Source organism: Hippocampus bargibanti, linkage group LG15 (genome assembly GCF_051943395.1).
Source record: "Hippocampus bargibanti isolate YZ-2025 linkage group LG15, ASM5194339v1, whole genome shotgun sequence".
Taxonomy (NCBI): domain Eukaryota; kingdom Metazoa; phylum Chordata; class Actinopteri; order Syngnathiformes; family Syngnathidae; genus Hippocampus; species Hippocampus bargibanti.
The window spans coordinates 8,838,953-8,862,910 of NC_142748.1; the positions used below are offsets into that span (position 1 = coordinate 8,838,953).

At 40.9% G+C, this 23,958-nt stretch overlaps 2 long non-coding RNA genes across 8 annotated transcripts in view; one reads left to right on the forward strand and one right to left on the reverse strand.

Annotated features, from left to right (window-relative positions):
• The window catches only part of LOC148887611 (uncharacterized), a 22,427-nt gene extending 4,590 nt beyond the window's left edge, over positions 1-17,837 (forward strand). Inside the window, exons 3-4 of one of the 3 annotated variants that reach the window (XR_016117645.1) lie at positions 8,857-13,134; positions 14,090-17,837. This is a non-coding gene — a long non-coding RNA (uncharacterized LOC148887611). Of the gene's footprint in view, positions 1-8,856; positions 13,370-14,089 lie in introns of those variants that run through there. The other 2 variants (XR_016117646.1, XR_016117647.1) reach the window with 2 other exon arrangements.
• LOC148887612 (uncharacterized) overlaps positions 8,970-23,958 on the reverse strand; it is a 54,444-nt gene continuing 39,455 nt past the window's right edge. Inside the window, exons 5-12 of one of the 5 annotated variants that reach the window (XR_016117633.1) lie at positions 14,410-14,480; positions 11,578-11,627; positions 11,210-11,272; positions 11,068-11,135; positions 10,892-10,978; positions 10,756-10,787; positions 9,678-10,588; positions 8,970-9,109 (exon numbers count right to left, since the gene is read on the reverse strand). This is a non-coding gene — a long non-coding RNA (uncharacterized LOC148887612). Of the gene's footprint in view, positions 9,110-9,677; positions 10,589-10,755; positions 10,788-10,891; positions 10,979-11,067; positions 11,136-11,209; positions 11,273-11,370; positions 11,485-11,577; positions 11,656-14,409; positions 14,481-23,958 lie in introns of those variants that run through there. The other 4 variants (XR_016117634.1, XR_016117635.1, XR_016117632.1 and 1 more) reach the window with 4 other exon arrangements.

Below are 23,958 nucleotides of genomic sequence, written 5' to 3' on the forward strand. Positions count from 1 at the left end.
TAAGGCATTTTAGGCAAAAAAAGACCATGTACAGTAAGGCGTTTTTAGGTGAAAAAAAGATCATGTATAGTAAGGCAATTTTAGATGAAAAAAAGACCATGTATAGTAAGGCAATTTTAGATGAAAAAAGACCATGTATAGTAAGGCATTTTAGGCAAAAAAAGACCATGTATAGTAAGGCGTTTTTAGTTAGAAAAAGACCATGTATAGTAAGGCGTTTTTAGGTGAAAAAAAGACCATGTATAGTAAGGCAATTTTAGATGAGAAAAAAGACCATTTAAAGTAAGGTGTTTTAGGTGAAAAAATGACCATGTATAGTAAGGCGTTTTAGCTCAAAAAAAGACCATGTATAGTAAGGCAATTTTAGCTAAAAAAAGACCATGTATAGTAAGACGTTTTTAGCTAAAAAAGACCATGTATAGTAAGGCAATTTTAGATGAAAAAAAGACTATGTATAGTAAGGCAATTTTAGATGAAAAAAAGACCATGTATAGTAAGGCGTTTTTAGTTAGAAAAAGACCATGTACAGTAAGGCGTTTTTAGGTGAAAAAACGATCATGTATAGTAAGGCAATTTTAGATGAAAAAAGACCATGTATAGTAAGGCATTTTAGGCAAAAAAAGACCATGTACAGTAAGGCGTTTTTCGGTGAAAAAAAGATCATGTATAGTAAGGCAATTTTAGATGAAAAAAGACCATGTATAGTAAGGCATTTTTGGCAAAAAAAGACCATGTATAGTAAGGCGTTTTTAGGTGAAAAAAGACCATGTATAGTAAGGCAATTTTAGATGAAAAAAGACCATGTATAGTAAGGCGTTTTTAGGTGAAAAAAAGACCATGTATAGTAAGGCGTTTTTAGTTAGAAAAAGACCATGTACAGTAAGGCGTTTTTAGGTGAAAAAAAGATCATGTATAGTAAGGCGTTTTTAGGTGAAAAAACGATCATGTATAGTAAGGCAATTTTAGATGAAAAAAGACCATGTATAGTAAGGCATTTTAGGCAAAAAAAGACCATGTACAGTAAGGCGTTTTTAGGTGAAAAAAAGACCATGTATAGTAAGGCGTTTTAGCTCAAAAACAGACCATGTATAGTAAGGCAATTTTAGCTAAAAAAAAGACCATGTATAGTAAGACGTTTTTAGCTAAAAAAGACCATGTATAGTAAGGCAATTTTAGCTCAAAAAAGACTATGTATAGTAAGGTAATTTTAGATGAAAAAAAGACCATGTATAGTAAGGCGTTTTTAGTTAGAAAAAGACCATGTACAGTAAGGCGTTTTTAGGTGAAAAAAGACCATGTATAGTAAGGCATTTTAGGCAAAAAAAGACCATGTATAGTAAGGCGTTTTTAGGTGAAAAAAAGACCATGTATAGTAAGGCATTTTAGGCAAAAAAAGACCATGTACAGTAAGGCGTTTTTAGGTGAAAAAAAGATCATGTATAGTAAGGCAATTTTAGATGAAAAAAAGACTATGTATAGTAAGGTAATTTTAGATGAAAAAAAGACCATGTATAGTAAGGCGTTTTAGCTCAAAAAAAGACCATTTATAGTAAGACGTTTTTTGCTAAAAAAGACCATGTACAGTAAGGCGTTTTTAGGTGAAAAAAAGACCATGTATAGTAAGGTGTTTTTAGGTGAAAAAATGACCATGTATAGTAAGGCATTTTTAGCTCAAAAAAAGACCATGTATAGTAAGGCGTTTTTAGGTGAAAAAATGACCATGTATAGTAAGGCATTTTTAGCTAAAAAAAAAGACCATGTATAGTAAGGTGTTTTTAGGTGAAAAAATGACCATGTATAGTAAGGCATTTTTAGCTCAAAAAAAGACCATGTATAGTAAGGCAATTTTAGGTCAAAAAAAGACCATGTATAGTAAGGCAATTTTAGATGAAAAAAAGACCATGTATAGTAAGGCGTTTTTAGGCGAAAAAATGACCATGTATAGTAAGGTATTTTAGGCAAAAAAAGACCATGTATAGTAAGGCGTTTTTAGGTGAAAAAAAGACCATGTATAGGAAGGCAATTTTAGATGAAAAAAGACCATGTATAGTAAGGCATTTTAGGCAAAAAAAGACCATGTATAGTAAGGCAATTTTAGCTCAAAAAAAGACTATGTATAGTAAGGCAATTTTAGATGAAAAAAAAAGACTATGTATAGTAAGGCAATTTTAGATGAAAAAAAGACCATGTATAGTAAGGCGTTTTTAGTTAGAAAAAGACCATGTACAGTAAGGCGTTTTTAGGTGAAAAAAACATCATGTATAGTAAGGCAATTTTAGCTCAAAAAAGACTATGTATAGTAAGGCAATTTTAGATGAAAAAAGACCATGTATAGTAAGACGTTTTTTGCTAAAAAAGACCATGTATAGTAAGGCAATTTTAGCTCAAAAAATGACTATGTATAGTAAGGCAATTTTAGATGAAAAAAGACCATGTATAGTAAGGCATTTTAGGCAAAAAAAGACCATGTACAGTAAGGCGTTTTTAGGTGAAAAAAAGACCATGTATAGTAAGGCGTTTTTAGGTGAAAAAAAGACCATGTATAGTCAGGCGTTTTAGCTCAAAAACAGACCATGTATAGTAAGGCAATTTTAGCTAAAAAAAAGACCATGTATAGTAAGACGTTTTTAGCTAAAAAAGACCATGTATAGTAAGGCAATTTTAGCTCAAAAAAGACTATGTATAGTAAGGTAATTTTAGATGAAAAAAAGACCATGTATAGTAAGGCGTTTTTAGTTAGAAAAAGACCATGTACAGTAAGGCGTTTTTAGGTGAAAAAAAGACCATGTATAGTAAGGCGTTTTTAGGTGAAAAAAAGATCATGTATAGTAAGGCGTTTTTAGGTGAAAAAAAGATCATGTATAGTAAGGCAATTTTAGATGAAAAAAGACCATGTATAGTAAGGCAATTTTAGATGAAAAAAGACCATGTATAGTAAGGCGTTTTTAGCTAAAAAAAAAAGACCATGTATAGTAAGGCAATTTTAGGTGAAAAAAAGACCATGTATAGTAAGGCAATTTTAGATGAAAAAAGACCATGTATAGTAAGGCATTTTAGGCAAAAAAAGACCATGTATAGTAAGGCGTTTTTAGGTGAAAAAAAGACCATGTATAGTAAGGCGTTTTAGCTCAAAAACAGACCATGTATAGTAAGGCAATTTTAGCTAAAAAAAAGACCATGTATAGTAAGACGTTTTTAGCTAAAAAAGACCATGTATAGTAAGGCAATTTTAGCTCAACAAAGACTATGTATAGTAAGGTAATTTTAGATGAAAAAAAGACCATGTATAGTAAGGCGTTTTTAGTTAGAAAAAGACCATGTACAGTAAGGCGTTTTTAGGTGAAAAAAGACCATGTATAGTAAGGCAATTTTAGATGAAAAAAGACCATGTATAGTAAGGCATTTTAGGCAAAAAAAGACCATGTACAGTAAGGCGTTTTTAGGTGAAAAAAAGATCATGTATAGTAAGGCAATTTTAGATGAAAAAAAGACCATGTATAGTAAGGCGTTTTTTTGCTAAAAAAGACCATGTATAGTAAGGCAATTTTAGATGAAAAAAAGACCATGTATAGTAAGGCGTTTTTAGGTGAAAAAAAGACCATGTATAGTAAGGCGTTTTTAGGTGAAAAAAAAAAGACCATGTATAGTAAGGCAATTTTAGATGAAAAAAAGACCATGTATAGTAAGGCATTTTTAGCTCAAAAAAAGACCATGTATAGTAAGGCGTTTTTAGGTTAAAAAAAAAAGACCATGTATAGTAAGGCGTTTTTAGGTTAAAAAAATGACCATGTATAGTAAGGCATTTTAGGCTAAAAAGACCATGTATAGTCAGGCGTTTTTAGGTGAAAAAAAGACCATGTATAGTAAGGCAATTTTAGATGAAAAAAATGACCATGTATAGTAAGGCAATTTTAGCTCAAAAAAAGACTATGTATAGTAAGGCAATTTTAGATGAAAAAAAGACTATGTATAGTAAGGCAATTTTAGATGAAAAAAGACCATGTACAGTAAGGCGTTTTTAGGTGAAAAAAGATCATGTATAGTAAGGCAATTTTAGATGAAAAAAGACCATGTATAGTAAGGCATTTTAGGCAAAAAAAGACCATGTATAGTAAGGCGTTTTTAGGTGAAAAAAAGACCATGTATAGTAAGGCAATTTTAGATGAAAAAAGACCATGTATAGTAAGGCATTTTTGGCAAAAAAAGACCATGTATAGTAAGGCGTTTTTAGGTGAAAAAAGACCATGTATAGTAAGGCAATTTTAGATGAAAAAAGACCATGTATAGTAAGGCGTTTTTAGGTGAAAAAAGACCATGTATAGTAAGGCTATTTTAGATGAAAAAAAGACCATGTATAGTAAGGCGTTTTTAGTTAGAAAAAGACCATGTACAGTAAGGCGTTTTTAGGTGAAAAAAAGATCATGTATAGTAAGGCAATTTTAGATGAAAAAAAGACCATGTATAGTAAGGCATTTTTAGCTCAAAAACAGACCATGTATAGTAAGGCAATTTTAGCTAAAAAAAGACTATGTATAGTAAGGCAATTTTAGATGAAAAAAAGACTATGTATAGTAAGGCAATTTTAGATGAAAAAAGACCATGTATAGTAAGGCATTTTAGGCAAAAAAAGACCATGTACAGTAAGGCGTTTTTAGGTGAAAAAAGATCATGTATAGTAAGGCAATTTTAGATGAAAAAAGACCATGTATAGTAAGGCATTTTAGGCAAAAAAAGACCATGTATAGTAAGGCGTTTTTAGGTGAACAAAAGATCATGTATAGTAAGGCAATTTTAGATGAAAAAAGATCATGTATAGTAAGGCAATTTTAGATGAAAAAAAGACTATGTATAGTAAGGCAATTTTAGATGAAAAAAAGACCATGTATAGTAAGGCGTTTTTAGGTGAAAAAAAGACCATGTATAGTAAGGCAATTTTAGATGAAAAAAAGACCATGTATAGTAAGGCAATTTTAGATGAAAAAAGATCATGTATAGTAAGGCAATTTTAGATGAAAAAAAGACTATGTATAGTAAGGCAATTTTAGATGAAAAAAAGACCATGTATAGTAAGGCGTTTTTAGTTAGAAAAATACTATGTACAGTAAGGCGTTTTTAGGTGAAAAAAGATCATGTATAGTAAGGCAATTTTAGATGAAAAAAGACCATGTATAGTAAGGCGTTTTTAGTTAGAAAAATACTATGTACAGTAAGGCGTTTTTAGGTGAAAAAAGATCATGTATAGTAAGGCAATTTTAGATGAAAAAAGACCATGTATAGTAAGGCATTTTAGGCAAAAAAAGACCATGTATAGTCAGGCGTTTTTAGGTGAAAAAAAGACCATGTATAGTAAGGCATTTTAGGCAAAAAAAGACCATGTACAGAAGGCGTTTTTAGGTGAAAAAAACCATGTATAGTAAGGCAATTTTAGATGAAAAAAAGACTATGTATAGTAAGGCAATTTTAGATGAAAAAAAGACCATGTATAGTAAGGCGTTTTTAGGTGAAAAAAAGACCATGTATAGTAAGGCAATTTTAGATGAAAAAAGACCATGTATAGTAAGGCAATTTTAGATGAAAAAAGACCATGTATAGTAAGGCATTTTAGGCAAAAAAAGACCATGTACAGTAAGGCGTTTTTAGGTGAAAAAAACCACCATGTATAGTAAGGCGTTTTTGACCCCCAAAAAACCACCATGTATAGTAAGGCGTTTTTGACCTAAAAAAAACGACCATGTATCGTAAGGCATTTTTGACCCCCTAAAAACGATCATGTATAGTAAGGCATTTTTGACCCCCTAAAAACGACCATGTATAGTAAGGCGTTTTTGACCTAAAAAAACGACCATGTATATTAAGGCATTTTTGACCCCCTAAAAACGACCATGTATAGTAAGACGTTTTTGACCCAAAAAAAGAATACATATCCTAAGGCATTTTTGAACCCCCCCCAAAAAAAATTACCATGTATAGTAAGCCGTTTTTGACACAAAAAAACTACCATGTATAGTAAGGTGTTTTTGACCCAAAAAAAAGACTACATATCGTAAGGCATTTTTGAACCCCCCCCCCCAAAAACGACCATGTATAGTAAGGCATTTTGACCCCCTAAAAATGACCATGTATAGTAAGGCATTTTGACCCCCAAAAAACAACCATGTATAGTAAGGCATTTTGACCCCCTAAAAATGACCATGTATCGGAAGGCATTTTTGACCCCCAAAGAAAGACTACATATCGTAAGGCATTTATCACCCCCCAAAAAAACCACCATGGCATTTTTGACCTAAAAAAAACGACCATGTATAGTAAGGCGTTTTTGACGCAAAAAAAAAAATACATATCGTAAGGCATTTTTGAACCCCCCCCCAAAAAATGACCATGTATAGTAAGGCATTTTTGACCCCCTAAAAACGACCATGTATAGTAAGGCATTTTTGACCCCCCAAAAAAAGACTACATATCGTAAGGCGTTTTTCACCCACCCCCAAAAAAATTACCATGTATAGTAAGGCATTTTTGACCCCCCCAAAAAAAGACTACATATCGTAAGCCGTTTTTGAACCCCCCCAAAAAAACGACCATGTATTGTAAGGCGTTTTTGACCTAAAAAAAGGACCATGCATAGTAAGGCGTTTTGGACCTTAAAAAACGACCATGTATAGTAAGGCATTTTTGACCCCAAAAAAAAAGACTACATATCGTAAGGCATTTTTGAACCCCCCCCCAAAAAAAAAAAAAAAAAAAAACGACCATGTATAGTAAGGTGTTTTTGACCCCCAAAAAACGACCATGTATAGTAAGGCATTTTTGACAAAAAAAAAAAAAAAAAACGACCATGTATAGTAAGGCATTTTTGACCCAAAAAAAAGACTACATATCGTAAGGCATTTTTGAACCCCCCCCCCCCAAAAAACGACCATGTATAGTAAGGCATTTTTGACCCCCTAAAAACGACCATGTATAGTAAGGCATTTTTGACCCCCCAAAAACGACCATGTATAGTAAGGCATTTTTGACCCCCTAAAAACGACCATGTATAGTAAGGCATTTTTGACCCAAAAAAAAGACTACATATCGTAAGGCGTTTTTGACCCCCCTAACCCCCTTTTTTGACCTAAAAAAATGACCATGTTAGGCGTTTTTGACAAAAAAAAAAGACTACATATCGTAAGGCATTTTTGAACCCCCCCCAAAAAACACCATGTATAGTAAGCTGTTTTTGACCCAAAAAATGACCATGTATAGTAAGGCATTTTTTGACCTAAAAAAACGACCAAGGCGTTTTCGACCCCCCCAAAAAAACGACCATGTATAGTAAGGCATTTTGACCCCCTAAAAATGACCATGTATAGTAAGGCATTTTGACCCCCTAAAAATGACCATGTATAGTAAGGCATTTTGACCTCCAAAAAATGACCATGTATCGGAAGGCATTTTTGACCCCAAAAAAAGACTAATATCGTAAGCCGTTTTTGACCTAAAAAAACGACCATGTATAGTAAGGCATTTTTGACCCCCAAAAAACAACCATGTACAGTAAGGCATTTTTGACCTAAAAAATGACCATGTATAGTAAGGCGTTTTTGACCCCCAAAAAAGACTACATATCGTAAGGCATTTATCACCCCCCAAAAAAACCACCATGTATCATAAGGCATTTTTGACCCCCTAAAAACGACCATGTATAGTAAGGCGTTTTTGACCTAAAAAAAACGACCATGTATATCGTAAGGTGTTTTTGACCTAAAAAAAACGACCATTTATAGTAAGGCGTTTTTGACCCAAAAAAAGAATACATATCCTAAGGCATTTTTGAACCCCCCCCCAAAAAACTACCATGTATAGTAAGGTGTTTTTGACCCCCAAAAAAAAGACAACATATCGTAAGGCTTTTTTGAACCCCCCCGAAAAAACGACCATGTATAGTAAGGCATTTTTGACCCCCAAAAACGACCATGTATAATAAGTCTGTGTAAGCTCTCAGTCGTACAGGAGTGGTCCATCGATGAGAAGGTTTCTTCAGCCGTCATCTGTACAAAAGTGAAGGTTTCGGACGTTTCGCCTCCTCTCCAAGAGGCTTCGTCAGCGAACTAAAGTCTGACTGTTACGACCAGTCAGACTTTAGTTTTTGGGGACAAAAATGCCTTACTATACATGGTCGTTTTTTGGGGGTCAAAAATGGCTTACTATACATGGTCGTTTTTTGAGGGTCAAAAATGCCTTATTATACATGGATGAGAAGGTTTCTTCAGCCGTCATCTGTACAAAAGTGAAGGTTTCGGACGTTTCGCCTCCTCTCCAAGAGGCTTCGTCAGCGAACTAAAGTCTGACTGTTACGACCAGTCAGACTTTAGTTCTTTTGACCTCCAAAAAATGACCATGTATCGGAAGGCATTTTTGACCCCAAAAAAAGACTAATATCGTAAGCCGTTTTTGACCTAAAAAAACGACCATGTATAGTAAGGCATTTTTGACCCCCAAAAAACGACCATGTATAGTAAGGCATTTTTGTCCCCAAAAAACGACCATGTATAGTAAGGCATTTTTGACCCTCAAAAAACGACCATGTATAGTAAGGCATTTTTGTCCCCAAAAAACGACCATGTATAGTAAGGCATTTTTGTCCCCAAAAAACGACCATGTATAGTAAGGCATTTTTGTCCCCCAAAAAACGACCATGTATAGTAAGGCGTTTTTGAACCCAAAAAAAAATGACCATGTCTAGTAAGGCGTTTTTCACCTAAAAAAACATAGTCTTTTTTTTTTAGAGTATGTATGTACAGTATTTATGTCTGTATTTGTATTTATATGTATTTATGTGTTCTCATCATTTAAATCTCTCCTCCATATTTCCAGAGTGTATCGCGTTCGATGCTCGACTCTAATTTGAGCCGGCTCGTTTGTTTCATCGGCAAACGCGGGGCCCCGATCAAGTTCCGAAAAAAGAGCAGACATGTAAAAGTTTGTGACACGCGTCACGGCGGCATGGCGACGATGCCGCTGATGGAGGTGGAGCTGACAGGCGCAGATGGCTTTGGGACATTGCAGGTTTGGTACATGTCAACTTGTGTCGGCGTCACCCGCTGGAAGCTGTGCAAATATGTCAGCCCTGTCGTTGAAAAAAATGCACTGTTTAGATTGCTTTGTTTGAACTCATTCAGTTTTGTTATGCTTTTGAATATTTGGTTGGCATTATTTTATGGACTTTCTAATTCAATTTGTGCAGGACAAAATGATCATGCAGCTGCATACAAGGGCTCATTAACTCATTGACTGCCAGATGATGTGCAAAAATGGCCATTGGGCACAGGCAGAGTGGTAAGAAGACTGGATAAGTTCAATTAAAACAGTTACTTTTTCCTGGGAAACCTCAATTGTTGGTATCAAATATAACCAATGACCGGTATTATTTGAAGTCGCCAGTGGCGTAGTGGTACACTCCCCTGCTTTGGATGCAGGAAGTGTGGGATCGAGCCCGCGCAGCGATATTGTATAAATTCAATTAAAATAGTTAATTTTGTCCTGTGCGACCTCAGTTGTTTATATCAAATATGAACAAAACCCAAAGAATGTCACAGTCACCGGTAGGGTAGTGGTACACTCCTCTGCTTGGGCTGCAGGCATTGTGGGTTCGAACTTGCTCAATAATGTTCTATAAATTCAATTCAAACACTTACTTAGTTTTTCCTGGGAGACCTCAGTTGTTAGTAGCAAATATGACCAAAATGCGCAGCAAGTCATGGTCACCGGTAGTGTAGAGGTACACTCTCCTGCGTTGGGTGCAGAAAGTGTGGGTTCAAACCTGCTTAATGATCTATAAATTCACTTAAAACACTTAGTTACTTTTTCCTGGGAGACCTCAGTTGTTAGTAGCAAATATGACCAAAATGCGCAGCAAGTCATGGTCACCGGTAGTGTAGAGGTACACTCTCCTGCGTTGGGTGCAGAAAGTGTGGGTTCAAACCTGCTCAATGATCTATAAATTCACTTAAAACACTTAGTTACTTTTTCCTGGGAGACCTCAGTTGTTAGTAGCAAATATGAACCCAACGCCAAGCTAGTCACAGTCACCGGTGGTGTAGAGGTACACTCTTGTGCGATTGGTGCAGACAGTGTCGGTTTGAATCCACCCAATAATAACACTTAGTTACTTTTTCCTGGGAGACCTCGGTTGTTTCTATCAAATATGACCAAAACCCAGAGAATGTCACAGTCACCAGTAGTGTAGTGGTACACTCTCATGCGTTGGGTGCAGGCAGTCTGGGTTCGAATCCACTCAATGACTTAGTATGCATTCAATGAAGACACTTAGTTACTTTTTCCTGGGTGACCTCGGTTGTTCGAATCAAATATGACCAAAACCCAAAGAATGTCACAGTCACCAGTAGTGTAGTGGTACACTCTCCTGCGTTGGGCGCAGGCAGTCTGGGTTCGAATCCCCACCTGGTGAGAGAATAAATATCAATTCAGATCGCCAACTGGGTCCAACCCCCAGAGGTGGTCAAGGGCGGAGCCAAGAAGCCTGAACGCAAGCAGTATCAGGTGGTCCTGAACATCGTTCAGGATCTGCGATGTTGAAGAACAGCGCCTGAAAGGACGAAGAGGGTAACTTATAACACTTTAAAATATATACTAAGTGTTTTACCGAGGATGTCAAATAGGAGTGCCGCTCGCGACGACACTCCCGCCCCCCGTGGTGAAGTGGTACAAGCACAAGGCTTGTACCTGGGAGACCAAAGATCGAAACCTACTTACCTCAGATGCGGTCGCCTCAAGTTCCTCTTCACCTGTGGAAGGAGAAAAGAAATCTTTAATTAGAGATTGGTCTTCAGTGTTACAACAAAAAAACAATTTAAAGCTAAATTTGGGAATGGCGGAAATTGCTACTTACAGCGATTCGCAGTGGCCTCCAGACAGCGACCGCTGGCACTTGAAGACGATGGCATAGTCAGCGATGTTGAAGTTTCCCAAACAGCACCTGATTAAAGAAAAAAAACATGAAAAATGAGCCCACTCATCATGGGCAATGACTTCCTTACCCCTGGTTGAAGTGAACGGCAGGCTTACCAATTAGGCTGGTGTGTCTGGCCAACAGCTCCATTTAGTGAAGGGAGGGTACCATTGTGCGATGAGACCTTGGCAAAAAAAAGGTAAAAAGCATCTGAGATTTGGGCCACGTTGAGAAGTTGGCTCCACAAAGTATACTCACATGTGTTCCACTCAATTCTGCATGTGTGAAGCACCTGCTTTTCTTCCTCTTACCACGGCAGCCCTGCAAACACACCCACAAAATGGCAGTTGCGCCACATGCATCATTTTTAAGCTGCAGAAACAGTCTCCCAATACGTCTGTGTAAGCTCTCAGTCGTACAGGAGTCGTCCATCGATGAGAAGGTTTCCTCAGCCGTCATCTGTACTCTTTAAGAGGTGTGGGACGTTTCGCCTCCTATCCAAGAGGCTTCGTCAGCAATGTCGCTGACACCTTCTAAAAAGTACAGATGACGGCTGAGGAAACCTCATCGACAGTCTCCCAATGTGGCCTTACATGGTCGGTTTTGAGGGGCTAAAAATGACTTACCACCAACATGGTCGTTTCTTTCCCACTCACGGCAGCTACAACCACTTTGTCTGTGGAAGGAGAAAAGACAACTTTCATCACATATTGGTCTTCAGTCTTATGTCAAACAAAATTTGGACAACAAATTTGGGAATGGCAGAAAAATTCACCCACTGTCAGGCATTTTTAGCTCGAAAAAAACTACCATGTATGGTAAGTAAAGTGTATAGTAAGGCGTTTTTAGCTGAAAAATACGACCATGTCTAGTAAGGCATTTTGGGCCCGAAATAAAAAAATCAGGTATAGTAAGCTGTTTTTAGCCTGAAAAAAACGACCAGGTATAGTAAGGCGTTATAGACCTAAAAAAACCGACAGTTTATAGTAAGCTGTTTTTAGCTGAAAAATACGACCATGTCTAGTAAGGCATTTTGGGCCCGAAAAACCACCATGTATACTAAGGCGTTTTTGACCTAAAAAAAACAACATTTTTTTACAGTAGTAATTAGTTTTACATCTAATTTTAGATTATTTTTGTATTAATTAATTGAAGTTAAAAAACTAAGGAGTTATTTGGGAGCTATGCCATTTTGCTTAATTCCGCCCGCTGTTTCCAAACATGACGAAAAGGTCGCGGTGACAGCAAGCAGAGACGAAGACGAGCGATACCGGTGCCGTATTAGTGGGCGACCCTAAGCCGACTGGACAACCTGCTCGACGGTTTCCTGTCCACACTTCCTTCTCGTCGTGACCAGCAGGCCCGTAGTGTCACGGGAACCGGGCCAGCCCGCCCGCGGATAAGCCAAAGTCAACGAGCGCTTGGTCACCTCGCCGGGGAAGTGTGCTCATTTCTTCCGATATGCGAGCGACTCGGGGTTATCTGAACACTGGAGTGCGACAAGCTGTCTCCTTGCATTAGCGTCCGAATGTGACACAAGCGTAGCATGTAGCTTGTTCGCGCCTGGAATGGTTGCGGAGGGGTGGCTTTTGGGCAAATTGGGCCCATTTTTATTCGGTTCAGTTTGAAATTAAACCAAGCCTATGTTTTGAATGAATCACATCCGTTTGGATCCTGGCTCGATTCTCTGAGGTCACCTCCAAAACGCAAATAAGGGTGTCGGCGATGTGAAAGTAACAAACAAAGCCCCCTTCAAAGTGCGTGCGGGGCGAGCGTGGCCAAGTTCCCTGACAGGCGGAGGTTTCACTAACACTGACGCAAGCTAATGAGGGAGCCAGAGGTGAAGCCCGATGCCGGCCCGTCGCCCGCCATCGAGCTCGCCTGATTGATGCGCTCCAGTCAAATGAGGCAGCGGCCTGAGTGATTTGACACTTGTCTGGCAGTGACACACGCTAACGTTCATTCGTGTTGATGGGCCCCGCTCGGCTTGGGGAAACTTATTTTTATTCCCTTGTTCTTTTTTATTTCCGCCGTGGCTCTTCCTTGCCACTTCCAATCAGGGTTGGGGAGACGGAGGCCCTCAGGTGCTCGCTTACGACGAACTGGGAGACGAGACGAGATCAAAGTAATCACGCCGACCCGGGCGGGCTTCCGACGCTCCGAACTAACGATGGTTTCAAAATGTACGTTTGGATGCCTTTGAGCCGAGCTTCATTGTTGACCTTTATTCTTCCAAATGACCTTTGTTTTTCTTCTGTTTTTTTTTCTAACCTGGACGGTCTATTCAAGAATAGATGGCCATCGGTAAGAAAAATTGGACAGCTCCAAGCTAGCAAAAAATAGCAAATAATATTGCCATTTTAAGAGGTTATCACAATCATCGTAATAATTCGAGCAAATTAATGACAGTATTTCTCAAGGTTCAAGTTATTTCCAGGCCAACGACACCCTCTAGTGGACGTATAGTAAATCACACCACACTTGCAGCTGTGGAGTGATTCCGACATAGCACTACTGAAGGCCTGAGAAAACATTGAGAAAACATTTCCAATCGGTGAGCCCAACTTGTGTGCAGAATTTGTCTTTGTCTTTGTTGTAATACCGCACAATAGCTATCTGGCTAGCTGTCTAGCTATTAGCTATCTATTGGCTTGCTAGCTAGCTTTATATCTATTTCTCTTACAATTCAATTTGAGTCACTTCTGGGTTGAGTGAACGCTGGCGCGTGTGGCTACCGCTGCTCGCCCACAGAAAAACTTATCCTGTAACTGTAAAGTGACCTTGAATGTTTTGAAAGGCGCTTATTAATGAAATGTATTATTATTATTACTATTTTGCTGTAATGCACAAAGAATCCAACAGGTGGCAAAAGATTCCTTCACTCTGCAGAGTGCAACAATGGAGCCATCTTTGAGTGATGCTGGAATCACTGGAATTGAAATGGGGAGGTTTGTGGCGGGGGGCTCAAATTAAATCAACAATCACGTCTTCTTCAGCTTTGACAAGGAATATTAACGGCTGGCCTCTCAAGAATGCTCACCAGCCGCTCATTTCAAAAAGCTCTTTCATTTCCTTAGGTGACCTCTTTGAAAAGGCCTACTCTAGCCTGCCCTGACTCATTTCCTCTTGGCCTCACAGATCACAGGGCAGATCAGGACGACCCCCACCCCCCCCCCCACCATGGCCAAGACCCTCATAACACGGCAGCTTGTCCACAATTCATCTTGCTACATGATAAAGGCAACCACCCACAGGCAAAGTCGTGCAAACACAAAGCAGCAAGAACTCCATTTTTCCCCCCCTTTCAAACCATATTCTGTGGGTCCTGGAAATGGAGTGATAATGACAAAAACCCTGGCGCCGGAGTGGACACATTTTTGCACGTCTGGCAGTGGATGAGTTAAATAGGACATCGCTGCCCACGCAATGTGCGATAGAAAGGAAAAAAAAGTACTTACAAGTTTATCTGTGATCCGCAGGATGAAAAGCGACGTTGGCACCAATCAAATGATTCATTCAACATCAAAACCTAAAAAAAAAAAAAAAACAAAAGAAAAACATTTGAAACAATTGCATCACGCACAAGCTATCAACTCAAACTTTTTCACTCTCGACGAATGAGAAGCAGAAATAACTTTAGTTCATCTAATTCAACACCATTTTTATTTTTATTGCGCATTTTAAAGAACTCGGTGGTTCGCATTAAATTGATGTACGGGTGCTTTACGTGTAGGAATTGCTGAAATTTGAATTCTGCTCTCATTAGGTGCTGATAGAATCTTATTGGGATGGCATTATTCCAATGTCACACCACAGGGGCAGGCAAAAAAAGTGAAATACAACTGAACTCCGTCACACATACACTGTATTTTAACTCATTCACTGCCATTCACGAATTTATTCGGGAATTGAAAATATGACGTAGAGCGCCATTCCTGAATTTGTTCGAGGTTGTTTTTTTTCATGCTTAGGTGCCGATAAAGCGCTGGCCATGACCTCTGGCAGTGTTTTTTTATTTTCCACAAGGGAGCAGCATTTCCCTTCTTTCCACGTTACCGCTTTGTTCCAGCTTCCGCTATTGTTACAGGGCTATATAAACCAAAATACAGGTAACATCCGACTTACGACCAGCTCGACTTACGACCACCCGTACTTACAACCACGATCTCTATTTTTAAAATTGTAATTGCAACGCGCTAGCAGGTGTGCTACATGATCGGCAATTTTGGCCAGCCAGCCAGCATTTCACTCTCGTACAGAAATCGACCTTGTGATGGCACCAGAGGGGAGGAGTTTGCGAGTCATTTAGCCTCCGAGTCTATCTTCAACATTTTGAATGGATTTCGACTTAGGACCATTTTGACTTACGACCGTTTGGTTAGAACGGAATGCGGTCGTAAGTCGGATGTTACCTGTATATGTATCGCATTGTATTTTGGATAGCCGCCCTCATTTCAAGCTCATATAACTCCAGACTCATATCGTTTAGAATTATCTCTTTTTTTCTGATGAAATAATAGAGGCTAAGGTTTCTTATGCTACATTGAATGCTTATGTAGTTCTAAAACTCAATATTCTGTGGGTTCTGGAAATTCGAGTGACAATGACAAAAACCCTGGCACCAGAGTGCACACATTTTTTTTGCACATGCCTGTCTGTGAATGAGTTAAAAACATGTAAACACCGTAATATTACAACCAGTTTGAACGGCATAACTGATTACCCCCACTCCGACCTGAATAACAATAGTAACTAACTAACGTGATCATTCATGACACATTGTATAAACACTGTAAGCTCTCGGTGCTGCCAATCAACATGATTGATTGCAGCTCGCCTCAAGAGAAGAGTGACGCGTCAGGAAAAAAAACAAAGTTCTTTCCTTTTCATTTTTTTTCTGAAGCGGTCCCATTCGAGGGCTGCCACGGAACGCGGTGATTAATGCGCTCTCCGCGGGTAATCCCATACCCCGAGCTAATGGAGGAGGAATTTATCACGGGGGCAGATGTCACCATGACGGCACTCCAAGTAGCTGGGAACCATTTATTTTCGTTTTCGTAATGGTCCTGAAAAGTCGGGAGAGAGAGAAAAAACACTCAACAATGACACTTCAAAGTATGAGTGCGGCCTTAAAAAAAATAAGAAATTATTATTATTATTATTATTTGAATTGCTGTCAGGCGTGCATGTTAGCTTAGCAAAGCAAATAAGCTTCATCTCGTGACACGGCCATCATAAAAGCCAACGACATGTCGCAACATCTTCCTTTTGATGACTCGTCACGCGCTGCTCATGCATCCATTTCGCCGCTGCAATCATGAGCGACGGCGCCGGCTTTAAAGTTTAACGACGCGCTTTACGAGGCACCCTCTAACGCCCGTCTCGGCGCTATAATTGCCCTTAGCTGTTGTTCATGATGAACAATGACCCCCCCCCACCACCACCCCTCCGCATGCTGTCAGCGCGGCTGCTAATTATCGAATGACATTTGCATTAAAAAAAAAAAAACCAAAAAGAGGGCTTGCCTGTGGGTGCTGCTGTATTGGTTAGCAAAAGAGTTCAGCTCGTTCTACGACAATTAAGAGAGCTGGAAAATTCCTGCAACGGTTGTTAAAATATCGCACAATGCCTACTCAGTTATTTAAATACTATTTAAAATAAAATGATTAGCGATGAACTCATTCACTGCCTGACATGTGCAAAAATGTGTCCACTCCAGTGCCAAGGTTTTTGTCATTGTCACACACACACCAGGACCCACAGAATATTGAGTTTTAAGACGGCATAAACCAATAAATCAATGCAGCTTTAGAAACCTTAGACTCTTCTTTCATTAGAAGAAAAGTTAATTCCTAACTTATATGGGTGTGGAGTTATATGAGCTTGAAATGAGGGTGGCTATCCAAAATACAATGCAATTCATACAGCTGAAGCTGGAACAAAGCACTAAAATGAAAAAAGGGGAATGCTACCTTCCTTGTGGAAAAGAAAAACATTGCCAGAGGCGACGGCCAGTGCTTTATCGGCACCAAAGCATGAAAAAAAAAAAAACCGAACACATTTGGGAATGGCGCTCTACATCATATTTTCTATTCACAATTGCTATCAAATATATTGACACATAGATGTTTTTAATCAAGGCAAATCTGAGGAACACCTATTGGCTGCTCCTCACGGCAGATTTTGAGATTTCACACAGCTGCGATCTTGGCTAACAACAAGCGGAAACGGCATTACGATGACGTCATGAGGAAAGGGGGCGAGGTGGGGGCGGGGGTGGCCTCAACAGCGGCGGCGCTGAGGTCAAGCATCAAAGCGCCGCCACAAAGACGGAGGAGCCGACCGCCGGCTGCTTTCAACAGAGGGGCCGGCTGGAGGTCAGCGCACGCGGATCAAAGACTTGACAGCTGGCAGGTGGAGCTGGAGGAGCCATTGTTGGCAAATCTCAACCCCAAACGTGCGCTCGCTCTCACCGACGGCTTGTCAAAGGCGGCGGGGTTGTCACCAAGACGGTACAGCAAGTGCTGCAGAATGTGTCTTTGTGTTGTCATATTATTTATTTTGTTTTTTTTACTCCAAGATGGCGGCGCATGAACATGCAGCGGCATAACTTTGCTGCTGTGAAATTTAAATGTCTCCACTGCGAGACTAATAAAGGCAAATCCAATCCAATAGACGCGCCTTACAAATTCCATGTTGCTTTACGGGCTCTTTTCCACAATGGGGTTCATGACACGCGTGTAAACAAGGACCGCCGAAAGACAGGAAACACCTTTCTGTGGCTTATTCTTCGCTCGGGCCAAACAATGACTGACCTGCTCCAAGGCACAAAAACAAAGATCTCCTTTTTAGTGACATGATGATCATAAATAAATATATTTCACCATCTTGCCAGGTTGTCAGATCGCTGGAATCAAAACATCGAGCGCACCAAACGATTCCTTTAAGGTACTCCTGGACGTTAAATGATTCATTGCGGCGGCCGCATTGTTAAAAACGCCACTTAGGGGGAGGACTGGGAGGGAGGGGCTTCGCTTGAAGTCAATAAAAGCTTGTCTGAAAGCATATTAATGCTTTGCGCTTGTTCACGGACACAAGGGGGGAAGGGAGGGGGAGGTTGAGGCGATGGAAGCTGGCATTCGGAAAAAAGCGCCTCTCAAACTTTTGACACCAAGTAGCATCTCCGCAAAGACTTGCACCCAGAAACGTTAGCCACAGTCGACTAACGGATTGTACACATCAAACGCGATGACAGCGTGGAAGCTTTTGATGGCGAGCGGTTTCAAACGCCAAGCTAGCGCGGGTCCAAAAACATTTGCGCATTGACAACATGATGGATGACACGCGGTTAAAGTGGTTCTCCCCGTCACACGGGCTTGGCAAAACTTGTTCCAGAAGCGCAAAAACAAATGAGCATTTTCACCACGACGGCATCGAGCGCTAATGTGCCTCTAATTAGAAAATGGACGACAGACGCGATCGCTAATCATGAATATTAATGCATTGACTGGTATTCACGCATTGAAAATACGACATAGAGCGCCACTCACGAATTTGTTCGGGTTTTGCTTTGTCATGCTTGGGTGCGGATAAGCCGCTAGTCAGACATCTGGCAATGTCTTTGCTTTCCACAAGGGGGCAGCATTTCCTTTTTTTTTACACGTTAGCACTTTGTTCCAGCTGTTGTTAAAGCGCTATATAAACCAATATGCATGAATTGCATTGCATATTAGACAGCCACCCTCATTTCAAGCTGAGATAACTCCAGATCCATGTAACTTAGGAATTAACTCTTTTTTTTTCCTGATGAAAGCTGAGAGTCTAAGCGCTATAAAAAAATTGTCAACGTCTGTGCACCTCGAGACATCGGCCTGCCTCTCCTCATCTGACCTCCGACCCCTTTTTCTCTACCTCTGTCAACATTAACCTTCCATCCCTGGATGCAAATACAACTTGTCATCCATCATCCATTTTCTGACTCGGGTTTCTGTATTTTACTCGCTTAAAAGGGAGCAGCAGAGCACTCAGAGGAGGGGGTTTGGGGGGGGGGGTTAGTTAAGATTATTAATTGTCTTGATAAGCACTGATCCGTGTGCACGAGCACTTGAGTCCACTAATGACTCGGGGAACTTGACTCTCCCTTTGTCACAGGTACGATCTTGTTTGCGGCCGTCCCGAGGGACGTCGGACCCCAGAGGAACCAACACGCTTCTTTACCCTCACCCCTAAGTCCTGGCGTTGAAAGCAAAAATAAAAATAAAAATGCTACGTCGGTCCCGGTGGGGCCGAAAGCTGCAAAGCGAGCCTGATTAACACGTTCAGTTCAGTGACGCACACCAGCACAGCCAGGGCCTGCAGTATAGTTCGCATTTAAAAAATGTTATGGAACTGCCGCAGCTTGGAATTGAAGCGGATTTACAGTATGCGGGACAGGAGATGCGAGACAATCTCTTTTCGTCAATGGATGCTACAGCTTTGTGTTTGCTTTCAACATTTAGCTTGTAGCAGGCGTGCACATTTCACCATGATGTCCCTGATCCACTGGTGAAAAGGATGCTTTGATCGTCTCCTCTTTCATCTAGAACTGCTTCATTCAATGAAGAGGGTGCAGAAAGTGCTTAAGATTGAATGACTGTCTTTGCGTTGTCATATTATTTAGGTCTTTTGACTTCAAGATGGCGCAAGGAGAGTGGCTGCCTTTACAGCAGCTCCTATATTTTGTTTTTCTCCTTCTTCCTTTCCTTTCCTCCTTTTTCCATCACTTTGCTGCTGTGACATGTAAATTTCTCTACTGCGAGACTAATAAAGGTACATCCAATTCAATCCAAAATATGAAAATTATGATTTCTGTATTACCCTCCCTTCCACAAGGTGAACGGCTGAGTAAACACCAAGTGACGGCTGGGCTGACAGCGCCGGACGGATCGATAGACGCTCTCATATGCAAATGAGCCTATTGATAAACTCCCGGCGACAAGGCGGCCAAACACTTGGAGCTCGTCGGCCCGGCTGTCCGTCACGTCGCCCGTTAGTTTGCACGCACTTCAGGTCGGATGTCCTCAACCCGCAACCGCAGGGCGCCCTGGCTGACCCGCCGGCCACGTTAGATGCCAAAACGTTTTTGCGTCACTTGTCGGTCCGGATGGCGCGCCGCGTCATTCCGGACATCTCGGCGAGCGCGTGTGACAAGGAGCGAGGACGAGGGCTTAGACAAATAGTGCTTTGGCGCCGGAGTGGGCTTCGCTTGTATCTCAAATCGAGTTTGAATCCCCATTCGAGGCGGTTTGGGACTGACGGACCGACATCTGCCTACCGTGCTCAAAAAAAACCTTCAGATTTGATCTTTTTGACTGACACTTCACGCAACGTTGACTCGACAGAGGTTGACGGAGGTAAAAAGGGGGTACGCTCTTGCCAAAAATGACAACAAATGGCAACACCGTGCGAACCGGCATGAATAATGTAGTGCTTCCCATAGAAAGCCGCACTCTTGGTGGCAGGAGGTTAATATTCTCACATGTCATTAGGTTAGCCGGGCCCGACTGACGTCTCATTGAATCGGGCAGCAAATGATTTCCTCATGCCGCAGAGGACAGAGCACTTCAAAGTGAAGTACTGGGGAGGAGGCGGGTGGGGGCTGAGGTCAGGACAAGCACTCCACTTTGATTAATGACCGGAGCTCGGCAAAGGTTGCCGGTAGGTAAGAATGTGACGCTGAATTGGATGTGAAAGCGGGGAGGGGGGTGAATGAGAGAAGTGGGGTAGGAGGGAGCGACTTTAAGCTGGATTTGACCCGGCTGCGCATAAAAGTCCCGCACGTCACCGTCGGGCTGACTGGATGACTTGTGACAGCCAAACTCGCGCACCCTCTGGCTTGTGTAGTCACGACTTTTCACTTGTTGCCTGACAGCTTTAGCTAATCGTCGCATGAGCACTTGCGGAGACCCCATCCCACTACGATGGAAGGCGCTTTTTGTAGGATCTAGTCACACATCAGAGGTAGTAACAGCAATAAATGTACACACATATCGATGGAAAGGTTTCTTCAGCAGTCATCTGTACTTCTTTGAAGGTGTCTGACATTTCGCTTCCCATCCAAGAGGCTTCGTCAGCGAACTAAAATTTTGATGGTAGCTCTGGCCCTATACACATATATCCCTACTGTCCAGAGGTGGCGGTGCCAGACCTCTGTTATGATAGGTCCCTGCTCTAAGGTTGGGGGTAGCAGAGGACTATTTCCTGATGCTACACTGATTACTTCTATGCACCTAAAAGCTACCAACCACTCATTGGACGACAATATGGTTAAAATCTTAGCCATAGAAAATAGATGATTTGAAAGGGGAGTAAAAGAAGCTATTTTTTATAAAACAGCAAAACCCTTCACTAAATCGCCATGGTGGTGTGAGGTTTAATTTGGATAGTTCTTACAACACACTTTTGAGATCGTTACCACATAGGCTTAGTTATGCTGATGAGGACCAGAGCAAATGGGGCAATCAGGTCAGTCGTAGTCCATAATCACTCAAGACAATAGAGTAATCAGTGTAGCCTCAGGAAATAGTCCTCTGCTCCCCCAACCTTGGAGCATGGACCTATCATAGCAGAGGTCTGGCACAGTAGGGATATTTATATGTATATATCTATTTATAGGGCCAGAGCTACCATCAAAATTTTAGTTCGCTGACGAAGCCTCTTGGATGAGAAGCGAAACGTCCGACACCTTCAAAGAAGTGCAGATAACGGCTGAAGAAACCTTTTCATCGATGGACCACTCCTGTACGATTGAGAGCTTATAAAGACATATACACAAATATACACACACATAGAATATATACACACACGATATACATATAAACACACATACGCATATATACATATACTGTATATCAGAACGTCTGCCGCAAGTCAAAATGCACTCTGGAATACTACACAAAGTACCTCTCAATTGTCAACAAGTTTCATTGTTTGGGATAAGCCCCCGGCTGCCCCCGCCACCTCCCCCAAAGTCTTTTTCACAGCTTTCCACCGGTAATAAGTTTCACTCCTTTTGTAAACAACAAAAGTCCAAATCTCCTTGATCTCTGACTGTGAACAAGCGGCGAGGAATGCGAGTGACACGCTGTTCGCCGCTAAACACAGCGCCTGCACCTGTTAGGACAATGTGCTGCTCAGACACACACACACACACACAGCCACAAAATGCACATGAAGCAGCTGGAACCCTTTTAATTAACGCTAATTACCTTAGCGGAGAACGGTCGGCGGGCTAGAAGGGATTTGTCAGCGCGTGAGAGGAGAGATGTGAAAGACATGATGAAGCGCTGGCGGGTTTTTTTTCCATGCGCTGAGTCAAAAAACTAATAAGGAGGCCGATAATGGGACCTGTGAGGATAACGGCCCAAGCGGTGGCGCGTCATCCCCACTCAGGACCAATACCTGCCGATGCGACAAAAACGCACCTTTGTTCTTTATCCTCTGCAAAGAACACCAGGGGAATTGAAGCTAAATATGCGAGAAAACTTAAGTCTATACGCCATCTAGAACGATTTAACCATTAACCAGAAAAATTCCATCTGCAACGCAAATATCATAAACCAGACTTTAGCTAACGATATCATGATCAAACATCCGATTTGCGACAATCGTAATATTTTTACAACAACAATAAAATCACGTAAACGCTTTTTGCATGTGGAAAAAAACAGATGAATTAAAACAGGCATATAACTGGACAACTATGACTCATTTCCCTTTTGGAATGTTTAATTGCTGATCAAACTTTTTCCTTTCAAAGTCAAAAGTGCCTTTAAACTCCCCATTATCCGCCTCCACCCCCTTTTTCGTTACGTACGAGGTGGTCTTTCTTTCTTGTGCAATGAGCCGGTGGTCCCAGAAGATTGTCACTTCAAAGTCGTGCCAATCTGGGATTAGGTTTTTTTTGAGCTTCTTGTGTTACTTCCGAATTAGGGCCATACAAGACTGAAAAGTCTTTGTCGGCGAGCGCCGGAGTGTCATCTGGGCTCGACCTCCCGCAAGGAAGGGCGTGAATTGAGTTTAGGGGTTACTCTGCTTTTATTTTTTTCCCCTTTGTAGAAGAGAATCTTCAAAAACATTTCGCAGGAAACAGATGAAGAAGCAACATCAATTACTAGCCGCGTGACCTTGGGAAGGTCACGCGGATTAAGCCTCACGTCTCAAGGCAAATGGCCGCACAGCGCAGCTGACAAGGCCATAGAATCAATCCTGTGTCCTTCCATCACTGTTTGCTTCACAAGAATGGACCAAATCCGACTTCAACGGACAGTTCGGACGGCGGGAAAACAATCATAACCACTTTTGAAGACTTGCACACTGCAAGAATCAAGACAAAATCCGACCAGAACCCTCCGTACCCTGCCCACCACCTTTTCAATTAGATTAGCTTTTATTAGCGCCCTCGATGCTTTGTCCTGTCTTTTTTATGATGATGCTAGTGCAACATGTTCTACCAGAGACAAATTCCTTGTGTGTTCTACATACTTGGCCAATAAAGAGGATTCTGATGTTACGTAACACTGCTGATGTTATGATTCCGGATGAAGCGATTTTGGTGTTTGTTGCTAATCCCATTTGCTAATCCAACCGGCCAGCGAAATTTTTGGTATTTTTGTCGTCGCCTACCTTACAAAATGATGGTTTAGAAATTTGCCAAATCACAGCATGGGGGTTTAAAATTTGTCCCCCCCCGCCATGACTTTCGTGGTCAGCCATTAGTCACAATAACGCATGTTCCCATCAGAGAGAACTTGCTTAAAATTCAATCCACTTTGGCGTCGTTATCATTCATCAAGATAACGAATGACTCCTTCAGAGTATGGTAATTACGGTTTGATAAATCATCAGCGGAAAATTAACTGGACGTCAAAACATTCATGGGGCGAGTGGGGGGGGGGGGGGTTTGATGAATGGAGGATGATTGCGGTGATGAATTGCGTTAATCTGGCCGCTGTGAATTCAGTGACACG